The 20,567-nt window shown below is 34.9% G+C and overlaps 1 protein-coding gene across 1 annotated transcript in view; it reads left to right on the top strand.

Moving 5' to 3' along the window:
• Positions 1-20,567, top strand: part of SPOPL (speckle-type POZ protein-like) — a 63,742-nt gene that overhangs the window by 7,652 nt on the left and 35,523 nt on the right. The gene's annotated exons all lie outside the window — the stretch shown is intronic.

Raw genomic sequence — 20,567 nt, 5'->3', positions numbered from 1 at the left:
TTTTTTTTTTTTTTTTGAGATAGAGTCTCACTCTGTTGCCCTGGCTAGAGTGAGTGCCGTGGCGTCAGCCTAGCTCACAGCAACCTCAAACTCCTGGGCTTAAGCGATCCTACTGCCTCAGCCTCCCGAGTAGCTTGGGACTACAGGCATGCGCCACCATGCCCGGCTAATTTTTTGTATTTTTAGTTGTTTGGCTAATTTATTTCTATTTTTTGATAGAGATGGGGTCTCACTCTTGCTCAGGCTCGTCTAGAACTCCTGACCTTGAGCGATCCACCCGCCTTGGCCTCCCAGAGTGCTAGGATTACAGGTGTGAGCCACCGCGCCCGGCCAGAGTGGTGCATTTTTAAAACTGATCAAACTATATTGACAAATCATTGTCACCCAGTGTCCGCGGTTTACATTATGATTCACACCTGGTATTGTACAACAGCGGTCCCCAACCTTTTTGGCACCAGGGACAGGTTTGACGAAAGACAGTTTTCCACGGACCCGGGCAGGGGTGGGGTGATTCAAGTGCATTATGTTTATTGTGCACTTTATTTCTATTATTATTACATTGTAATATGATGAAATAGTTATACAAGTCACCATAATGCAGAATCTAATGCCACCACTGATCTGACAAGAGGCAGAGCTCAGGTGGTGGTGATGCCAGCGATGGGGAGAGGCTCTAAATACAGATGAAGCTTCCCTAGCTTGCCAGCTCCTGCTGTGTGGCTTGGTTCCTAAAAAGGTTGGGGACTGTGGTTGTACAGTATATTCTATGGGTTTGGGCACAGTATGTTGTAAATTTGTATTCACCATTATAATGTTACACAGAGTAGTTTCACCGCCCTAAAATCCTCTATCCTGGGCCTGTTCGTCCCTCCTACCCCACATCCCCTGACAACCATTGATGTTTTTACTGTTTTGCCTTTTCAAAAATGTGATGGGAATCACAGTGTGTACCCTTTTTAGATTAGCTTTTTTCACTTAGTAGTGTGCTTTTTAAGTTTCCTTTATGTCTTTTCATGGCTCAATAGCTCATTTCCTTTTAATACTAAATAATAAATGCTAAATCATTGTCTAGATATACCACAGTTTATCCATTGCCCTACATCTTGAAAGCACATCTTGGTTGCTTTCGAGTTTTGGAAATTATGAATAATGCTGCTATAAACAATGATGTGCGGGCTTTTGTACTGACATAAGTTTTCAGGTTCTTTAGGTGAATACCAAGGAGCGTGATTGCTGGACGATATGGTAAGGTTTTTGTAAGAAGCCCCCAAACTGTCTTCCAAAATGGCCATAGCATTTCGTACCCGCAGCAAATGAGAATTCCTATTGTTCTACATCCTTATCAGCATTTGATATTCTGCTGTTGTTGGATATAGAGGTCCATTATATCCAGTTGATTGATGGTATTATTGAGTTCAACTGTGTCTTACTGATTTTCTGCCTGTTGGATCTCTCCATTTCTGTTAGAGGGGTATTGAAGTGTCCAGCTGTAATAGTGGATTCATCTGTTTTTCCATACAATCCTATCAGTTTTAACCTCACATATTTGATGCTTTGTTGTTAGGCACATACACATTAAGAATCTTCTTGGGGAATTGGCCCCCTCATCATTACATGGTGTCCCTCTTTGTTCTTGATAACTTCCCTGGCTCTGAAGTAATTAAGTGATTTTTAAGGTAAAGATTGCTCAAGGTGATACAGTTTTTTATGTTTTAGAGGAAATTCCCCCCAAAAATAAATGGTTTTCATACTATACAATAAAAAAATAAAATAACAGTGAATGTAACTTTGTTATAATGTTAGTATGGCAGGTACAAGTATAAGAAACTACCAAATACCTAAATGAATTAAATTTGAATTAAATTTTTTCAGTGGTGGCAACTCTTAGGATCAGTTAAACCTTTATTGAGCAGTTATTTAGCATAGGAATTAAGTTTAATATGTCCAGTTTTGGTAGAGAAGGTCAAGAAGGGCATGGGCACACACTAAGCAGATTTGGTCATTTCTCATTATTACTACATTCAAAGTACATCTTTTAAAAAGTGAAAATATTTTTCATGTGAGCATTTTATCAATGGCATTTGAGAACTGGCTTGAATTGTGGGAATATTGATTTATACTTTAATGTTGTTGATAATTTTATTTTCTCAGATGTCTGATTTATTTTTGCTGTTGGTTTTCTGTTTGCCTCTCCCAACCCCAAGTCTTTTATCAACAAAAATTTCTTCCAGTTGTATAATGATCATAGTATACCAGGTTTATTTGAACGTGGACCTGAGAAGCTGACAACTTACTACAGTGTAAAGATACCTATATGCAAAATTTCTTCTTAGATCACTTTAGTTAAAAGGGAAGAAGCACCATTTGTAAAACATTTGTACCAGCTACGTGTCAAGTACTTTTGATATTTTATCTCATTTACTTCTTATCACTAACTCATGAGGAATAGACAATAATATAATCTCTTAAATCATAGTTGCTGTCAATTACCAGATACATTATTGTTTTATGTACCCCAAAGAGAATGAGAGAGCACTGTGGATTATAATTGTAAGGTGCTATCAGTTTCAGAGATGTTAAAATATGACAAAAATAGGTGTCTTAGAATTAGTGAAAGGTGGAATTAGTTCTACCCCATTTTATGGTTATCACTCAAGGTTCTGAAAACAGCTAACCTCCCAACATGAAGTGAAGAGACAGATTGAGTTCTGCTTTACTCTAGAGCTCTCCAGGCTGCATAGCATAGAGGTTAAGAGCGTACAGCCACCCTGCCATTTAGTAGTTTTGTGATTTTAGGCAAGTTACTTAGTCTCAGTTTTCTCCTCTGTAAAATGGACATAGAAATGTTAACGGTACCACCTCTTGGTGGTTGTGAGAACTAAACAAGTTATATTTACATTTAGAATAGTGCTTTCTATGTAGTTGAATGCTTTGTATATAATTTTGTTAATTATAATAAAAACAGTGATGCTGGCCAGATGTGGTGGATCACATGTATAATCCCAGCACTTTGGGAGGCCAGGGCAGGAGGATTGCTTGAGGCCACAAGTTCTAGGCCAGCCTGGGCAATGTAGAGAGACCCCATCTCTACAAAAAAACACAAAGAATTAAAAAAAGAAAACAAACAAAAACACTAAAAAACCCAGTGATGCTGTTTCTGATCTAAGATACATAAGTAGACGATTGCTTAAATGGAAGACAAAAGGGCCTTATCAGATGACTCATTAATATTATGTACACACAGTAAAGATCAAAGTATTTTATTGATATGTCTTTTAAAACTAATGTAAGATTGCAGTCTTAATTTCGATATATAAATTACATTTTTTATTTTCATAAAAATAATGCTATATAAAGGTTCAGCTGAAATCTGCTTTCCTTCTACTCTGTTGATGTATTTAGTCAGAATATTGATGTGCTGTAAAGGATATCTTGGAAATAACTCTGATGTACTTGTGATTCCTGTCAACCTCATAAGGGACTCACTCAAACATTTTTAAAGAGTTTTAATATTGCAGACCCATGTTTTAATTTCAGTTAAAATATACTGCTTCTGCATTGTGCAGTATATAGAGGTAAGATAATACTGAGATAATTTTTAATGGTTTTTGTATGCACATGATTTTGTTGGTTCATCTTGAGATTTAAAATCTTGTCATCTACCCTGATAACAAAAATAGATTAAGAACTTTCTTTGAACTTCTTAATTTTTTTCCTCATTCTTACTTTTGCCTTATTTTCATTGTTTTGTTTTTTTCTATTTTGGGTTCACATCATTCATTTACTTCAGAAATAGTTATTGACCAACTATTAAATGTCAGGTTCCTTGTTTACAGTGATGAATTGGAAATAGTCTTTGACCTGGAAGAACTCGCTATTCAAGATTTATTAAGTGTCTAATCATGAGTCCTTAGATATGGTGCTGAGGACTTTATGCTCTTTTTGCTTTAATCCTCATAACTACCCTGCTTGGGTCCGTGAGGTTTCTCAAATGTTTCCACTGAATAAATGGCAGAGAAGAGTGGACTCTTAGGGGATGAAAGGGAGGTGAAGATCAGAGTGTAGTCAGGGTGGTGGTAGATGGGGAGAGCTTTGGTATTAAAATTCTTTTCAAGTTAGTGGTTTCTGTTAAAAAGGATTTGACTTTTGCATTGTTACCTAAATATAGCCTTGTTTTAATATCAAAATACTTTAAATTAGCTTGCAGGAAGATTTGAAAAAGTGTCCTGTCCCAATTTTAGGGTGAAATATGACATAAGGAGTGGGATTTTATTATAAAATTAAAGCATCAAGGCTGCTTATTCATTTGTTAAATATTTTTTTGCATTTTTATTTTGATTAAACTTTTGACATATAATATACATTTAAAGACATGCACATATCATCATACAGCACCTACAGTCTTGTGTCTGGCTTCTTACCCTAAACGTACATATTTATGTGATCCAACCATGTTGTATGTAGCAGTAGCTTATTCATTCTCATTGCTTTATAGTATTCCATTGTATGACTATATATATCATAATTTGTTTTACTGTCGATGAACATCTAGGTTGTTTCCAGTTTGGGGCCATAATGAATAGGGTCCCTATAGAATATTCTTGTATTCCCGTATGTGTCTTTTGGTGCGCATATATACATTTCTCTAAGGAATTTACCTTGTTGTATAATTGTTAGGTCATGTGTGTGCTTTTGTTCAGTTTCATCAGTAGTGATTGAGAATTCTAGTTGTCCCTTGTACTCTGCAACATTTGCTTGATACTGTGTCCCATTTATTTAGCCATTCTGGTGGGTGTGAAGTGGTATTAAGTTGTGGGTAGGTTGTTTTGTCAAAAGAAACACTATCGCTTTCCATACTCCTACCCGCAGACCTCTCCTGTGTGTACACTAAGGGAAAATGGAATAGAAACCTGTGTATTTTCATAAAGCCTATCAGATGATTCTGGTTGCCTTGCCAATTGGCAAGATGTAGAATATGAAACAAATTTAAGTATAATTTAAGGAAAATGAGGTTGTCATGAAAATTATAGCTTCACAGTATAGTTTACTGACTTTCTGGCAAATGGTGCATTTATAATTTGCTAAACATGGGAAAAATTTTAAGATTTTGCAAGCTGGTAAAAAGTTTTGTAGGCTTTTTTATTTTATTGAATGAGTCTGCAACATTGGCCCAAAGCTCTAATTACACAATGCTGGAATGCACTTGTTCTTACTTGACTGTCTACCCAGATTATGGGTTGTGTTCATTCAATATTCTGTGAGGTTTTGCTACCCTTTAAAGAAGCAAAACACTATCTACATAGCAGAGCTTACTCAGTTTTCAGAACTTAAAAGTAAAGTTGAGAAAGTAAATTTTACCATGTGCCTATAGCATGGTGTGTGTCATATCTAATTTCTTGTTATTCGTGGAGTTTTTTCATAAATTTTACAGATGGAAGTCTTGCTAATCTTTATTTTTCATTATTGAATTGTGTAGTGAAAACCAAGGATACAAAAACTATTTCTGCCCATGTATCCTTTTCAGTGTTAGGATTTTATTAATAGTTTTACTCTCTTCTCATTTCTTAATGAATATAGATTACTTTAGAATCATATTTAGGGAAGTGTCATTCCTCTACCTTTTGGGGATAATAATTAGTTGTTGACTTCTTTTATTAAAGCACACGTATAGACTCTTAACTTCAGATAAGCCCACAGTTTTCGCTTTCTACGATTTAATATGCCTAAATTTTTATCGCTAATATTTTTATAACTGATTATTGCTAGTCACAGGTATCTTCAAATTATTAGCTCATTTTCAGAAGAACTGAGATGGCATTCATGTCCTTAAAGTGTTCCTGTGAAATTTATTTTGCAAAGCATTTCTTTGTGAAAGGGATAAGGCTGGTAATTGAATGGCAATAATCTCCTTTTATTAAGTTTAGTTTGGCCATGTGTTAAAACATTTCAGAAAAAAACTGATTAAAATCCAGTAGTATCCTAACACATTGCTCTCTAAGGATCATTTTGCTTCATATCTTTCCCTCTTTCCCTTACTTCCTTTCAATTTCTTTCTTTTTTTTTTTTCCTGTAAACTAAGCAGCTACTTGGTAAAAATGTTTTTAAGGAGAATTAAGCCATTTTAATGGTTATGGACATGCAAGGTGTAATGATAATAGAAGTATAGATCTGTACTGCCCTTTACCCTAAGACATACTGTTTTGTCAATTTTTTTTCTAAAACTTTTACAAGTTAGAGGTCCAAAAAAAATCACATTCTCTCTTATCTTTCTCAAGGATGATGGTATATCCTGCCTTTGTGTAGAGCAGTGCTAGTTTATGTCTTTTGCCCCAGCATTCTGTCCTGTTTAGCATTTGTACTAGGTTATTTTTTAAAAATGACACACTATTATTTATGCTTGCATTAAAATAAACCTAAGTGAGTTTGGTAGACTTTTTTTTTTTTACTTCCAGCTTCTGTTGTGGTCTAGTCTAGTGATGTGTGAGATACGTATTTGTACAATGATAAGAGTTTTGTCTTTCCCAGGTGGTAAAATCTGAAAGGCATTTACTAAGTATATTTCTCTTTCCCTAACTCTTCCCTGATGGCAGTGTCTTTCTTTAATGACAATATTGGGGGAGAAGGGAGTTTCTGTGATTGGAAGTGGGCTAGGATGCAAATGATTAGGGACAGCTAACTCCTTTCTGTCCTTATTGCCACCTAGGGTACATGAACTTAGAGCATGTTAAGTGCTACAGTCTGCAAGATTCATGAAGCCATCAGGATGGTGGCTGGTGGGAAATTATAGGTTATATGAACTGAAATAGTGGCTAAGCAGTCCTGTCATAGAACATGTAGAGTAGCACTGTTTAGTAAAGCTTTATGCAATGATGGAAATGTTCTGTAACCTCCACTTTCTAATACAGTAGCCACTAGGTACTTATGTCTGTTGAACTCTTAAAATGAGTCTAGTACAGCTGAGGAATTGAATTTCTAATTTAATTTAAATTTAAATAGGCACATGTGGCTAGTGACTACCATATTAGAAAGTGCATTTGTAGAGAGTAGTCTGAAAGCACTTGCTACAATGTTTTTAGGATAAATTTACAACTAATTATTTCATTATTTGGTAAGACTTTTATTTTGAAACAAGTGCATTTGACAGCAGTTAGGTAAAAAAAAGAAATACATATTTAATGAAAGCATGCACTTATGAAGCGGCTATTCTGCTTTTTAAAATTGTCTACACCAGTGCTCAACTCAAGCAGATAGTGAGTGGTTAGGGTGATGGGGAGTGGAGAGCTTACAGAATGGCGTGGTAAGAGAACAAAGGAGTGAAATGTTAAGCATGCTTGCTACAGTGTTTGACGTTATGCATTTGGGCTTTGGGCTTGATAAGGAAGGAAGTGAAGCCAGAATGGGGATAATGACTTAAGAAAAATGGGAAGGGGTGAAGGAAGTATTGGTAATGAGATACTGGGGGATTAAATTGATGACAGAATAGGAATAAGTTCTGTTATAAAAAGATATACTGAGGTTTATTTTCAGAGTTGGTCAAGCTATTCTAGGAATTAAGTTCGTTTGGAAAAGATTGCTAAAATGTTAAGTGGGAGAGATCATTCAGGAAGGTCAAAGAACTTTGATGCTGGTAGGTTGAAAGTCCACAGACATGAAATCATCCAAGGTGGTGACAGGAGTAGTGAAGAAGGCTATGGAGGGAGACAAGTGCTGAAGTCCTCAGTAAGGGAGCCTAAGAGGAGGAGGTGAGTACATGGCAGCAAGCAAGAAGGTGTGTAATATTTGACTCATGCAGTTGCCAAACAGTTTTGGTAGGGTAGAAAAGAGGTCCGGAAACAACACTGGGGAGTTGGAAGAACTTGAATTGCCCCTGACTCCTTTTTCTAGATCCTTTACGTTTGTAAGAAAAGGATATTATTTTATTAATAGCATTTCTAGTTTATCTGCTTTAGTTAGGTATTTGCCTCTCTGACCTTATCTTCATAATCTGTGTTTCCCCAGTGCCTGACCTATTTAGGTATTTAATAAATGTTTGTTCAGTAAATGCTAGACAAATGTGAAATTGTTCCAGTGTCCTGGAATTCTAGAACAAAGAGCATTGCTTAAGACACTTTTAAAAGTGATTTGACTGTAATCCCAGGTACTTGGGAGACTGAGGTGGGAGGAGTGTTGCCCAGGAGTTCAAGACCAGCCTGGGCAACATACAATACCTCACCACAAAAATAAAATGGAAAAAACAGTGATTTGAACACTGGTAAAAGGAACTGTTACTTTAACACAATTATGTTTTCAGTGTATGGAATTAACTGCTCTTAACTGTAATAAGACATGTTTGTGTTTAATACAGGAAATAAATTACATACATTTTTAAATAAATTGGTGGATGGCAGATTCTTGATGGGTTATTAAGGGGTAGTTGGGATGTTTGGGGGATTATTTTTGATTTTTAGAGATTGGCAAGAGGATATTGCAAAACTGATGCATATCTTTCAGAACTTTTTAACAATTATTACAACTCTAATCTCTGACAGCTGCTTACTTACTTGTTTCCTTTCATTGGAGCGTGAGGCTCCTGAGTAATGAATTGTAGCGAATTAGCTTGTGGGCAATGTGAGTAAAGAAGTCTTTTGTAATTTATTTGTTTATTTATTTCAGCCTATTACGGGGGTACAGATGTTTAGGTTATGTATATTTTCCTTGCCCCACCCGAGTCAGAACTTCTAGGGTGTCCATCCCCCAAGTCTTTAGTAATTTAAAGTAAAAAATTTTGACCGTGGCTAGATAAAGAAGGAAGAGAAATACGAAGGCAAAAGACTGTTACGATTTTGTGGTGGCGGGGAGGCTTTAACCAAAGGTTTAGCCACATTTTCTTAAACAGAAGAAGTTGGGGAAGAGTGGGAAAAAGGAGAGGGAGAGAACATAGCTTTTATTTTGGATCAATGTTTAGGTCTCAAGTCAATTTGAAAAATGCCTAGGGTTAGTATTAGTGGATTCAGAATTGGCAACTAACTGTGCAGGAACTAACTTAAGTATTAATACTTTACAGACCTTCTTTCCTTTAATACTTAATATAGTCTTTCTGTAAAAGAGGATTTATTCCTGTTTTGGAGATGAGAAAGCTAAAAGGCCAGAAAAGGAAAGTAACTTGTTTAGGTTATAAAACCTAATTTTTTTTTTAATTTACAAAGTTTTATACACAGATCTTATAGGTACATTTCACGAGTTTTGATGTAGGTAACATGTATCCAATCAAAATATGTATCATTTCCATTACTCTAGAAGAGCCCTCAAAAGTTACGCAATTCCTAAGAGTAATATTGGACATCAGTTTGTCTTTTTCCAACTACCCCTCCACGTTACTTACAGTAAAAGGCAAATGGGAGCTGTTAGAGATAAGCAGTGTGAGAGCAGCAGAGTTAATAGTTGATGTAATACCTTATGGAGAGCTATGTGATATAAGGCTGAAAAAGCAAGAATAAAACCTCAAAAACTATATTTGGGTCAATTTAACTCTGCTCTGCTCTCCTTCATAATTCCTGAGATTATTACTATTTTGTAAACGAGTTCTGTCTTCGAGATTCATATTGAAACTCATGAAACTAATTTGCTGAGTGATTTCTATGTCCCAGACACTGCACTAGGTGTCTTCTATACATTTCCATTTAGTATACTAGTCATTTGAGATAATTACCATTTATTATTCCCCCATTCTAAAGACAAGAAAACTGAGGCCCAATCAGGGGTGAGAAGGAAACCTGCGGTCTTCTGATTTTAAGATTGTTCTTTTTAAAGCACCAAAGAAGGCAAGGAAAACTGCACCCCTTTTAATAAAAGGATTTGTTGTGTAAAATTTGAATTTAGTCAAAAGGCCACACTTAAGGACCTAGAAGGAAACATGTGACCTTAAGGCTGTAGGTTCCCCACACTCCTTGGATTCAATTTCTGATTTGCTTGGCTGTTTTAAAATTTAAACTCTTATGACCTTAGATCACATTGCTTTTCTGAGTTTCAGTTTCCCTAAATAGAAGGAACTACCTCAAAGGATTGTTTAGAGCAGCAGTCCCCAGCCTTTTTGGTACCAGGGACTGGTTTCATGGAAGACAAGTTTTCCATGGACCCAGGGGTGGGGGGTGGGGAGGGAATGGTTTAGGGATGATTCAGGCACATTACATTTATTGTGCACTTTATTTCTATAATTATGACATTGTAATATATAATGAAATAATTATACAACTCACCATAATACAGAATCAGTGGGAGCCCTGAGCTTGTTTTCCTGTAACTAATGCCATTGCTGCTCTGACAGGAGGCAGAGCTCAGGCAGTGATGGGAGCAATGGGGAGCAGCTATAAATGACAGATGAAGCTTCTCTTGCTTGCCCTGCTCCTGCTGTGTGGCTCAGTTCCTAAGAGGCCACAGACTGGTAGGGGGTTGGGGACCCCTCAGGTTTAGAGGATCAAATGAAATACTATGTGTAAGAATAAAGTCTTAATGTGTGAAGCAAAATCTTATTGATTATTGTACTAATTTGATTAATTCTTTGTGGGAGGCATTCTTTATGAACAAGCTCAGGTTGCTAGGTAGTAATTCATTTTACTGAGGAAAGTCGTATAGGGACCAAAGGGTGGTTTGTAAAAGTTTTACAGAAGAGGTGACATTTAAGATGGGCAGATTAAAAGACAGTGCTGTTGCTTAAAGAAGAGATACAGTTAAATTATCGGTCACTTTTTAATTGAAATAACTCCTCTATGAGCTAGATAAAAGAAGTACATTACTATAATTCATAAATAGAGCTTGATTTAAATTGACTTTAAAAATTTTTAATTATATAAAAATGTATATATGTATTCTGTAATGTTTTACAAAAAAAACTGATTATGTGTAGGTAGTTTCTGGTTCCTTCTATATTTTAAGAGGTTTAAACCGTTGCTGAAATTTTAAAACTTTGTAGACCAATGCCCAAGTAAGTTCACTACAGTTTATATATTATTATAATTTAAACTCACGTCTCATGAGGTTTAATAACTATAGTTATAAACTGTGATTCTAACTAAAGCTAATTTTTAAAAATCGTAATACTGTCTTTATAAGATTTCTGGAAATAACTTCTTTAAAAGTGAAATATTTACTCCATATATTTTAAAGGGATATGGCTATTAGCTTAGTTCAATGGGCTTAGACTTTCTTATTATGCTTTGTATATACATTATCACATAAGTAATAAGAAGACAGTTGGACTTGAAGTAACTAGCATGACATAAATGTAGTTGTTTGGAAATGATGATTTTAAAAAATAGTTTCCAAACATCCAGAATATCTTCGATACATTATGCTATATGAAAAGCAATTGGATTTTGGAATGACTTTTGTAGTTGATTTTTTAGAAGAAGGTAATTTCAGTTTGAGGAAATTATTTGGTGATGTTACGTAAATCTTTGCCTACAGTTTGGGAGTTAAAGTAGAACTGGACAGGACTTAGTGATTCTTTCCTCCAATTCTTTGAATAACCAAAAGCTCAGTGATGTGCCAAAGGGCACGTGGCCTGAAACATGAAATGGCTGAAATAGAATCCAGATATCTCAACACATGGACCCCAGGGCTTTCTTTTCCATTTTTACCATTGCCATGGAGAATAACATACTTATGATGCCTATATCTAAAAATGTTAAATGATTTCTTGCTTTTAATCTTTTCTTTGAAAATACATAAAAGCAACAGAAATACAGAGATTTCTGTGGGATTGTACTGTGGTACACAGGGGTTCACTTTTAGTTTATAATTTTTGTTTTGTTTTTCAAAGGGAGAACTTGGCATTAAGTAACAAGGCAACAGTAAGCAGAGGCTGTCAATCTCTGCTTGTATGGCAGCATGTGTAAATAGATTTTAGGAATTATCAAATAGAAAAAGAGTTGGTCCAAAAATACCTGGAAGTCTTTTGTCTACCCTTGTAAAATGTAATTAAAACTACCTTCTTACTTTCAGTGTTAGAGGTTGTTGTGAATTTCAGAGAGGGTTTTTGTGATTGCAAGAGAGATTCCATAACATTGGAATAAGACCCTGGAAAACAGAAGTTGGAGGTAGCCCAACCCCTTAGGATAGTACCCAGATAAAATGGAAGACTTAGAGATGGAGGATGAATGAAGAACACTTGGGCCATGATGATAAGATTTTTGTATTAGTGATATTAATAGTTTTATGTACCAGCCCTTAGACTAGAATGGTGTCTCGGTATGAAATCCCTGAATTGTGAGATCCCTGGCCCAACCATGTCAAGACCAGCTAAAACATTGTTAAGAGATGCAAATTTGGGAGCCTGACCCAGACCCACCCTCCAGATGATTCTAATGCACACTTACCTTTGAGAATAACTGCTCTAGAGAAATATAAAACGAGTCTACCATTGCAGTCACTTAGAGGGTGGGACTGTTGGGTTGGACCACATGAAATTACCGATATTGTCCTGGTTTCAGCCTACAAAAATATCAGTTTATCAGTTCAACCTGATAAAATTGATTGAGAAAACTTGTCAAACTGAAGAAAAGTCACCTTTTACTTGAGGCAGACAGCTCAAACTGTAAAACAGTGATTTCACTTATGCCTCAAGTACTCAGGTAATAGACTGTGAAACAAATAAAGATATTTGCTCAACCCTTATGCATTTTATTTAGCCGAAGCCCCGCGTAAGTTCATTACCACCACCTTTGACTTTTGTGTGCCCATCCCCTCTGCCCCGTCCTCCCACCCGCAAACTCCCAGCTCTTTGGGCTTTCCTCTTACATAGAAATATATATAGCCAGGAAAAAGGAGTATTTTTCCTGTCCCTAGCCAGTTTTTTCTTGAGGGTTCTGCTATTGGCATTGCTGAGTCTTTCAACGCCCCTTGTTCCTGCCCCTCTAAGCTTCTTTTCAGTAGCAGTGGTGTCCTGATGTGTCGCCACTTAGTTTTACTGACCCACTGCGAATCACAGTTGTTTCTATTTCAGAGGAGATATCCTCTCCATTTAGTATACATTTTAGTCAACTTTAGACAAACTAGTTTTCAGTGATTAGAACTATAAGATGGCCTTTCTGTTTTTGTGTCGAAATCTGATTTAACCATTCCATTAATTCCCTCAGACCATATAACTAACCTCCTCTCTTTTTATTCTTAAACAAAGTTTGTGTTAGGTTTTGCCTTACAGAAATAAATAAAATAGAGGTTATAGTTAGGTAAGACTACAACCTTGCACATAAAACTCTGTAGTAAAAGGCAATAAATGAAGGAGGGTGGTGGCGGTGGTAGGAATATTTCATGTGAGCTGACTGGCAATCAGCAACTTATTTCAGTTCTCTAAATTGGCATATTGTGTTATATACTGCTTTTTTCCCTGCTTATAATACTTTAAAAAAATTAGAAGTTTTATTGATTTTCACATTACGTAAGATAGTAAAGAAGATCAGAAATCACCCTCCCACTCCCAGTTTCACTCCCCACTGTAAATTGTGCTTGCTTTTGGTTGAGTTAGTGGTTTCTATTAATAATGTTCTTCTTTATTAGCTCAAAACAGTATTATTTCTGTGAATGATAGTCTTGTTTCTCTCCTTACTCCCTCAATCTACCAGTTATAATGAGTTAATTTTACATCATCAAGGTATTTGCATTTTGTTCTGTCGATATAATTTTTTTACACTTTGTTTTTGAGTCAGTTCTAAAAATTTTAAGCCTAGAAATCCAGTGTGCTTATATAAATACTATAGAACAATGTGGAGTGGTCCCCACAGAGAATGAAATGTAATCCTATGTACATTAAAGCTTCATCAATTGAAAATGTTCCTAGTGGAAAATTCTAGTGGATTCTCTTTTAATTTTTTTTTTTTTTTTAGTTTACTTCTCTACCTCTAAGACATACTCAGTTCTTGTTTCTTCAATTCCATGTTTTCTCTTTCTTGGATTTTTTTTCATTTGTTCAGAGGTGTGGTATTTAAAATGAAGCATCCACATCAAAGAGAATACACAAGATTATTTGGGGACATGTCAGAATATTTTGAATGTTTTCAAAATCTGTTAATTTTTATCAGATTATTTTTTATTTTATTTTGGTATGTCTTACAATATATAATACATAATATAGCAATATGTTTATTAATTTATAAATAAATACATACTGAGAATATTTTCAAATGTATTTTTACTCATAAGGGTGTGCCATATAAAAAAGTTTAGAGTTCACTGGGTTCAGAATACTACATTAAATAATTTGTAATATAGGATGGCAAACTTTTCAAGTGTTTGCTGTCTGAAAATGTCCTCATTTTGTCCTCATTCTTGAATAAATTTGAGTATGGAAATCTTAAGTTCAATTTTTTTTTCTTGAAAACCTTAAAAGCATTTATCCATTACCTTAACAGCATTCAGATTTCAGTCTGACTTATTTCCATGTAAATAACATAGGAAGTTTCAGGATTTTTTTTTTTTAGTGGAATTCTGAAGTTTTACCAGAATGTGTCTAAGTATAGATCTTTTCTTCAACAGTCATTCTTGGCAGTTGATGAGGCCTATGAACTCCTGTCTTCCTTCAGATCATGAAAATAATCTTGTTTTTTTCTCTTTATATATCTGTTCCTGTTTTTACCTTCTTTATGAGCACCTGTTAGATGAATTTTGGACCTCCTTGATCTGACCTGCGAGTTCCTAATTTCTCATATTTATTTTATTTTTTGTTTTTAGTCTGTCTTCTCAAAAGTAGTCTTTATCTTTTGCACTTATACATCAGTTATAATCATTTTGTTATTTATTTTGCACAGTGAATTTATTTTGTCTTTTGTTTTTAATTAAGAATTCTTTCTTGTTTCTGACCACTTTTTCTGATTGTTCTTGATTTATTCAAGTGTACTTTATGAGAAATTTTTTTTAAATATGCCATCTGTCCCCTGAATTGTCTCCATTTCTATGAGGGTTATTTGGTATTATTATTATTTTGATTTTGGGTCTTCTCTTTTATGCCATTAGTTTTCCCCAAATGTCTGTTATCCTTCTCTTTTTATTAATATGTTAGGATGAAGGAATGTGTTACTAGGTGATAGTATCTGGCTGTCATGGTTTCCACTGTAGTTGTGTAAGTCTGTTTCTCCAGCAGTTCCCTTCCTTGAACAGGAAGGTTGCGGACATGTTCAGCGTAAGTGAGCAAGGTGTCTCAACATGATGACTTCCCTAAAGGTTGCATGGATAAGTTGGAAACCCCGCACACATGTCAAAATAAGGAGGGCTTTATTTTGTGTGGTAGAGTACTTTAATACTATTTAATTTCCGTTGGGAATTATCTTTTCTCCCTCCATTTCCTCCCATCTCATCCCTAATGTTTATTCTGATACTCATAATTAGTCCAATCTGTATCCTGTTAGTCTCTCAGGAATTCACACTCTCAGAAGACACATACCCAGACATGTGGCCCACTTTAGAGGACAATTCTTGGACTTTGGCATGATGGTAAGAGCTAGAACTACGAGCCTTGGGAAAGAGGAGAGCCCAGTTGTCTCAACCTAAATACTGTTTTTAAAATAATTATCTTGATGATTGCCGCTTCGCCTTTTTCTGCTTTTTGTGTTTGATGGAAGGTTGGTTTTTCTTTGGGCCTCCTTGAAAGAAGCGTGGCTATCTCTAGTATCTTGGATTGTGATTTTTCTCCCTTTATCTGTCTGCTAATTTGTTTCCTTCTAATTGATTTCTCCACTAATTTGTTCCCATTCACCTGCCTTGAATTTCTGGAAATTTCTGTTCTACCAGTATTACCCTTTCTTATTTTCCAGCTCTGTTGTGGCTTCATTTTTTTGTAAAAATTTGTCATCTCATTGTTATGTTGGGAAATAAAAGAGATAAATGTGTTCACTTCACTGCCTTGAGCTGTATACTTTTTTCAAAGTTCGATCTTGGATGCAATATGTGATCCAGGTATCTAGGAATTAGAAAATTGATAGAAGTCTATATACCTTTGACACATATGAACTGGAAGAGAGTATGAAGCCCTTTTCTTCTGGGTTTTTTAAACCAGGCATTATTTTCTGTTACTGACATGTTGGAAAAGACATATCTTTAAGAATTTAGTGTAAGCTTGTACTCAGATTCAGGCAGACACTGCCATATTTTTGTGCTTTGACCTTGGGTTGGTTACTTAGCTTTTTTGCACCCTAGTTTACTCATCTGTAACATTGGCAGAGGCAATTATTACCTTCCTCATAGAGTTAATTTGAGAATTAAATTAGATAAATACTTAAGCCTGGCATATTGAAAGTCTTGTTGCTGTTCAGGAAAATGTGAGTTATACATTTTAAATAGCCCTTTTTTTCCAGAAGAGGTTAAGTTTCTGCAAAGTTGACTATGAAGCAGACTATTACAATATAAAATAAATTTTCACAATGATTCTCTTTGTAATACTGAAGGTGCATTTGCAGAGAAAAGTTCCCTCAATTATATGAGTTGAAAACTCTTGGTGAAGAAGTTTGTGGCTTGCTGGAATCAGTAGCAAGCATTCTTGCAGATACTAGCTACTAGAGGTTGTTGTTCCCTCTGCTAAAATAGTAGAGCTCTTTGCATAATTGGGCTCATAGGAAGCCAGTAAGTAGTACTCGTCAGTCACATTGTATCATTTTTCTATGTGTGCACTTCTGTAAAGCTATAATAAATATGTATATTTTATGACATTTTTGAATATAATTTTCCCATACTGATATCTCAAACTGCTCAGCTGTCCCCAAAACCAACATAATTGTTTCTTACATTGAATCCCCTTTATCAGTGAATTAAGTCTCTGTTTTCTAAATTACAAACCTTGATATCATACACAATTCCTCAAAGTCTTGTCACTTCTACCTCTGCCACTGTGATATATTCTGATGCCTTATAGTATAAGTTAGCTTTTTCTGTTTTAAAACTTGGTTTGAATGGCATCATATAGCACATGCTCTTTTAAGTCTGGCTTTTTTGGGTCAACGTTATGTCTATGAGATTCATCCATTTTGCATGTTGGTGACAGGTTGTTCGTTCTCATGACTGTATAGTATTCCATTGTATAAATGTACCATAATTTATGCATTCTATTGTTGGTGGATATATGGATTATTTTTAGTTTTTGCCTATCAAAAGTTCTTTATTACTTTCATAATTATATCTAGAATCTATCTATAAAAATTTTGTAGGTACCTTTGATGAACATACGACTGTATACTATTATATGTATACCCAAGAATGAAATTGATGGGTTGTCAGGTATTCATTTGTTCCACTTTAATAGGTATTGCAAATAGTTTTTCAAAGTGATTATACTTTATCAGTGTAACTTTATAGATTTCAGTTCTCCATATGCCAACAATTAGTGTTATCTTTTTCATTTCAGCCATTCTGCTGTGTGAGTTGTAGTATCACATTGTTGCTTTAATGTATTTGATTACTAAGGAAGTTTAACACCTTTTCATTGTATGTTGACCTTTTGGATATACTCTTTTTTCACTTTTTTATACAGTATTTAAGTCTTTGGCCATTTTTCTCTTGGATTGCCTGCATTTTTTATAATTGTAGGAATTCTCTGTATATTCTGAATATAAGTCCCTTATCAGATACTTATATTGATATAGGTATTGATATCAGATACCTTCTTTTATCCTGCGTCCTGTTTAAGAAATATCTGCCTATCTCAGAGTTATACTCTGCCATTTTTTTCCCCAAAATCTTTGTTGCTCTACTTTGATATTTATATCTGGGGTATATTTGGAATTGATCATTGCATGTGATGTGAAGTAGGAGTCAAGGTTTTTTCCCCCATGTAGCTATCCATTTGTTTCAGCACTGTTTATTCAAAGACCATCCTTTATGTATTGTACTTCATCATTATCATTGTCTTAAATGAAGTGGCTATATATGTGTGTCTGTTTCTAGACTCTTTTCTTTTTCTTTCATTGATCAGTTTCTCTGTTTTTGTACCAGTACCATTCTGTACTGTACTTAATTTTATTTGCTATATTTTAGGTGGAAGATACATTTTCTCTAAGTCCTTCATTTTTTTTCTTCAAGATAGTTTTGGGTGTTTTTTACCCTTTTGCATTTTCATGTAAATTTTAGAATCATCTTGTCAATTTCCATAAAAAGCGTCATTGGGATTTTTATTGTGATTGTACTGAATTTATGTATCAATCTGGGGAGAATAGATATCTTTACAGTTTTGAATTTTCCAATTTATGAACACGGTATATTTCCATATTTCCTCATTAGTTTAGTTTTACTTTCTCTCAATACTATTTTGTAGTTTTCCGTGTAGAGATTGCATCCTTCATTAGATTTATTTCTAGGAAGTAGATTTTTAAATTATAATATAAAGGGTATCTTTTAAAATTTTTGTTTTCTGATTGTTGTTGACATATAAAAATACAACGGATTTTTGTATGTTGATCTTGTATACAGCAACCTTGGCAAAATTACTTGTAACTTCTGTTAGTTTATCTGTACTCATTCATGTTATCTGTGAATGGTAACCATTTTTTTTCTTCTTTTCCAATTCTTACAGGTTTTTATTTTTCTTTCCTTAAGGTCAGGACCTCTAGTACATGTTGAATGGAAGTAGAGATAGTGATCTTCTTGTCTCATTCCCACCTTATAGGGAGAATTTACTCTGTATGTATGTGTGTGTCTGTGTGTTTTAAGACAGTGTATAAAGTTAAGAAAGTTTATCCCAGTTTATAAAGAGTTCTTATCTTGAATGATTATTGAATTTTATCAATTGCTTTTTCTGCAGCTCTCAAAGTGATCTTGTGCCTTTTTCTGATAACGGGATAAATTGCATTAATAGTTTCTTATATTAATCCAGTCTGATAATTGGAATATGTAGCCTGTTTACATATAAACGTGATTATATATTTGTATTTTTATCTACCATCTTTTCTACTTTTTTCTCTTGTTTTTTTTAAATCTATTTTTAGTTAATGCTGTCTTACTTTCCTTTTAGTGGTTACCCCAGAGATTGTAGTTATGCTTCATTGACTTATAAAAGCTGCTACTAATAATTATTCTTACCCCACATCCCTAAGAATGCTAGAACCTTGGAACACTTTTTTCCCCACTAAAACTTTTGACTTCATTTATCCCTCATGCCTTTTACGTTATTGTTGTCATGCATTTCAATACTACATATATTTAAACCCCAAGATAATATAATTACTGTTTTGTTGGCCAAGTTTTAGAAAATTGTTATGTATCTCTTCAAATATTGCTTTTATCTTTTCTTTCTATGACTTCACTAAGATATATGTTAGACTTTCTCACTGTTTTACATTTGCCTTAGGTTCTTTGTTTTTTCCATAATTTTTTTCTCTGCTTCAGTGAAAATGCCTTTTATAGACCTTTTGAAGTTTTCTAGTCTTATCTTTCACTGTTTAGCCTACTGCTACTTATATTAAGTAGTAAATTTTAGTTACTTTCCAGTTCTGGAATTTCCATTTCTTTCTTAAATTCTTATTAAAACTCTCTGTTGCCTGTTTTGTTTTTTTTTTTTCCTCCAGGTTTTCATTCATATTCATTTGTCTTTTGGCAGCCTGGTAATTATTGATTGAATAACAGTCATGGAAATTGTAAAGGTTCCAGATGATAATCTTTTAGAGAAGGTTTATCCTTTCCTCTCTTAGACATACAGCATGGGAGCTGATGACTCATTGAGTCAGGGACCAAAGTTCATCAGGACTGATTTAAGGCTGTTTGTGCATTTGGTTTGTCCTTCTTATACAGTCTAGCTTTCCAGGCCTTCCAGTTGGAAGCCTGAAGTTTTTATTTGGGTCCCTCTCTCTGGCAGATTCTGAAATATAGTACTTATGTCCTTTTCATTACAAAATATCTAAAAGCTTTGCTGATTTTCAGAGGCTTTCTTCTTGGCTTCCTCCTCCATGTAGGGTCAGCATTTGGCATAAGTCTTAGAGGGCACTTTTTACCAGGATCTTAGCCCCTCAGATAACTTGTTTTATCTGCAGCCCTATGAAACCAACAAAATCTTTGCTGATATTTTCACCCCTTGGCAGTGCCTCTCAGTCAGGGCAAAGCATGGATTCTCACTTTTGCATTATGGCTAGAATCAGCAAATAGGGAGAAAAGTGGTTGTAGTCTGTTAGCCCACATTTAAATTGTTCCTTTTCTCTGGAATTTTGGAACCCCTTGTCAGGATTGCTTGAGTCACTCTAGATTCCTTTAAACGTATTTATTTTTATCTAAGTTCTTCTCCTTCTCAGTAGAACTTAGTTCACCTGCCAGCTGTTCCATTATCCTGAGAAGCAGAAGACCCCATAATACCCTTTAAGTACTTTTCGTATACGTTAATCATTTGTTTTGGTTATTACCACCTTTATCTCCCCTGTCTAGCTTTTACCCTCAGATGTCACCAGTAAAGTTTTACTTGCTGTGTCTTTTCTAGTACTACTCACTGTGTGCTAAGAGAGTATGTGTGTGTGTGTATATAAAATTTCATATTATTCACTCACCAACCATAGGGGAATGAGGTACTATAATTATTTAATAGATAAAGGAAAGGCTTACTATCTGTAAGACCACAGACTTCATGG

Source organism: Propithecus coquereli, unplaced genomic scaffold (assembly GCF_000956105.1).
Source record: "Propithecus coquereli isolate 6110/MARCELLA unplaced genomic scaffold, Pcoq_1.0 Scaffold33, whole genome shotgun sequence".
Lineage (NCBI taxonomy): Eukaryota > Metazoa > Chordata > Mammalia > Primates > Indriidae > Propithecus > Propithecus coquereli.
Note: the sequence above shows the minus strand (reverse complement) of the source record. Positions and strands in the feature narration are given on the sequence as shown.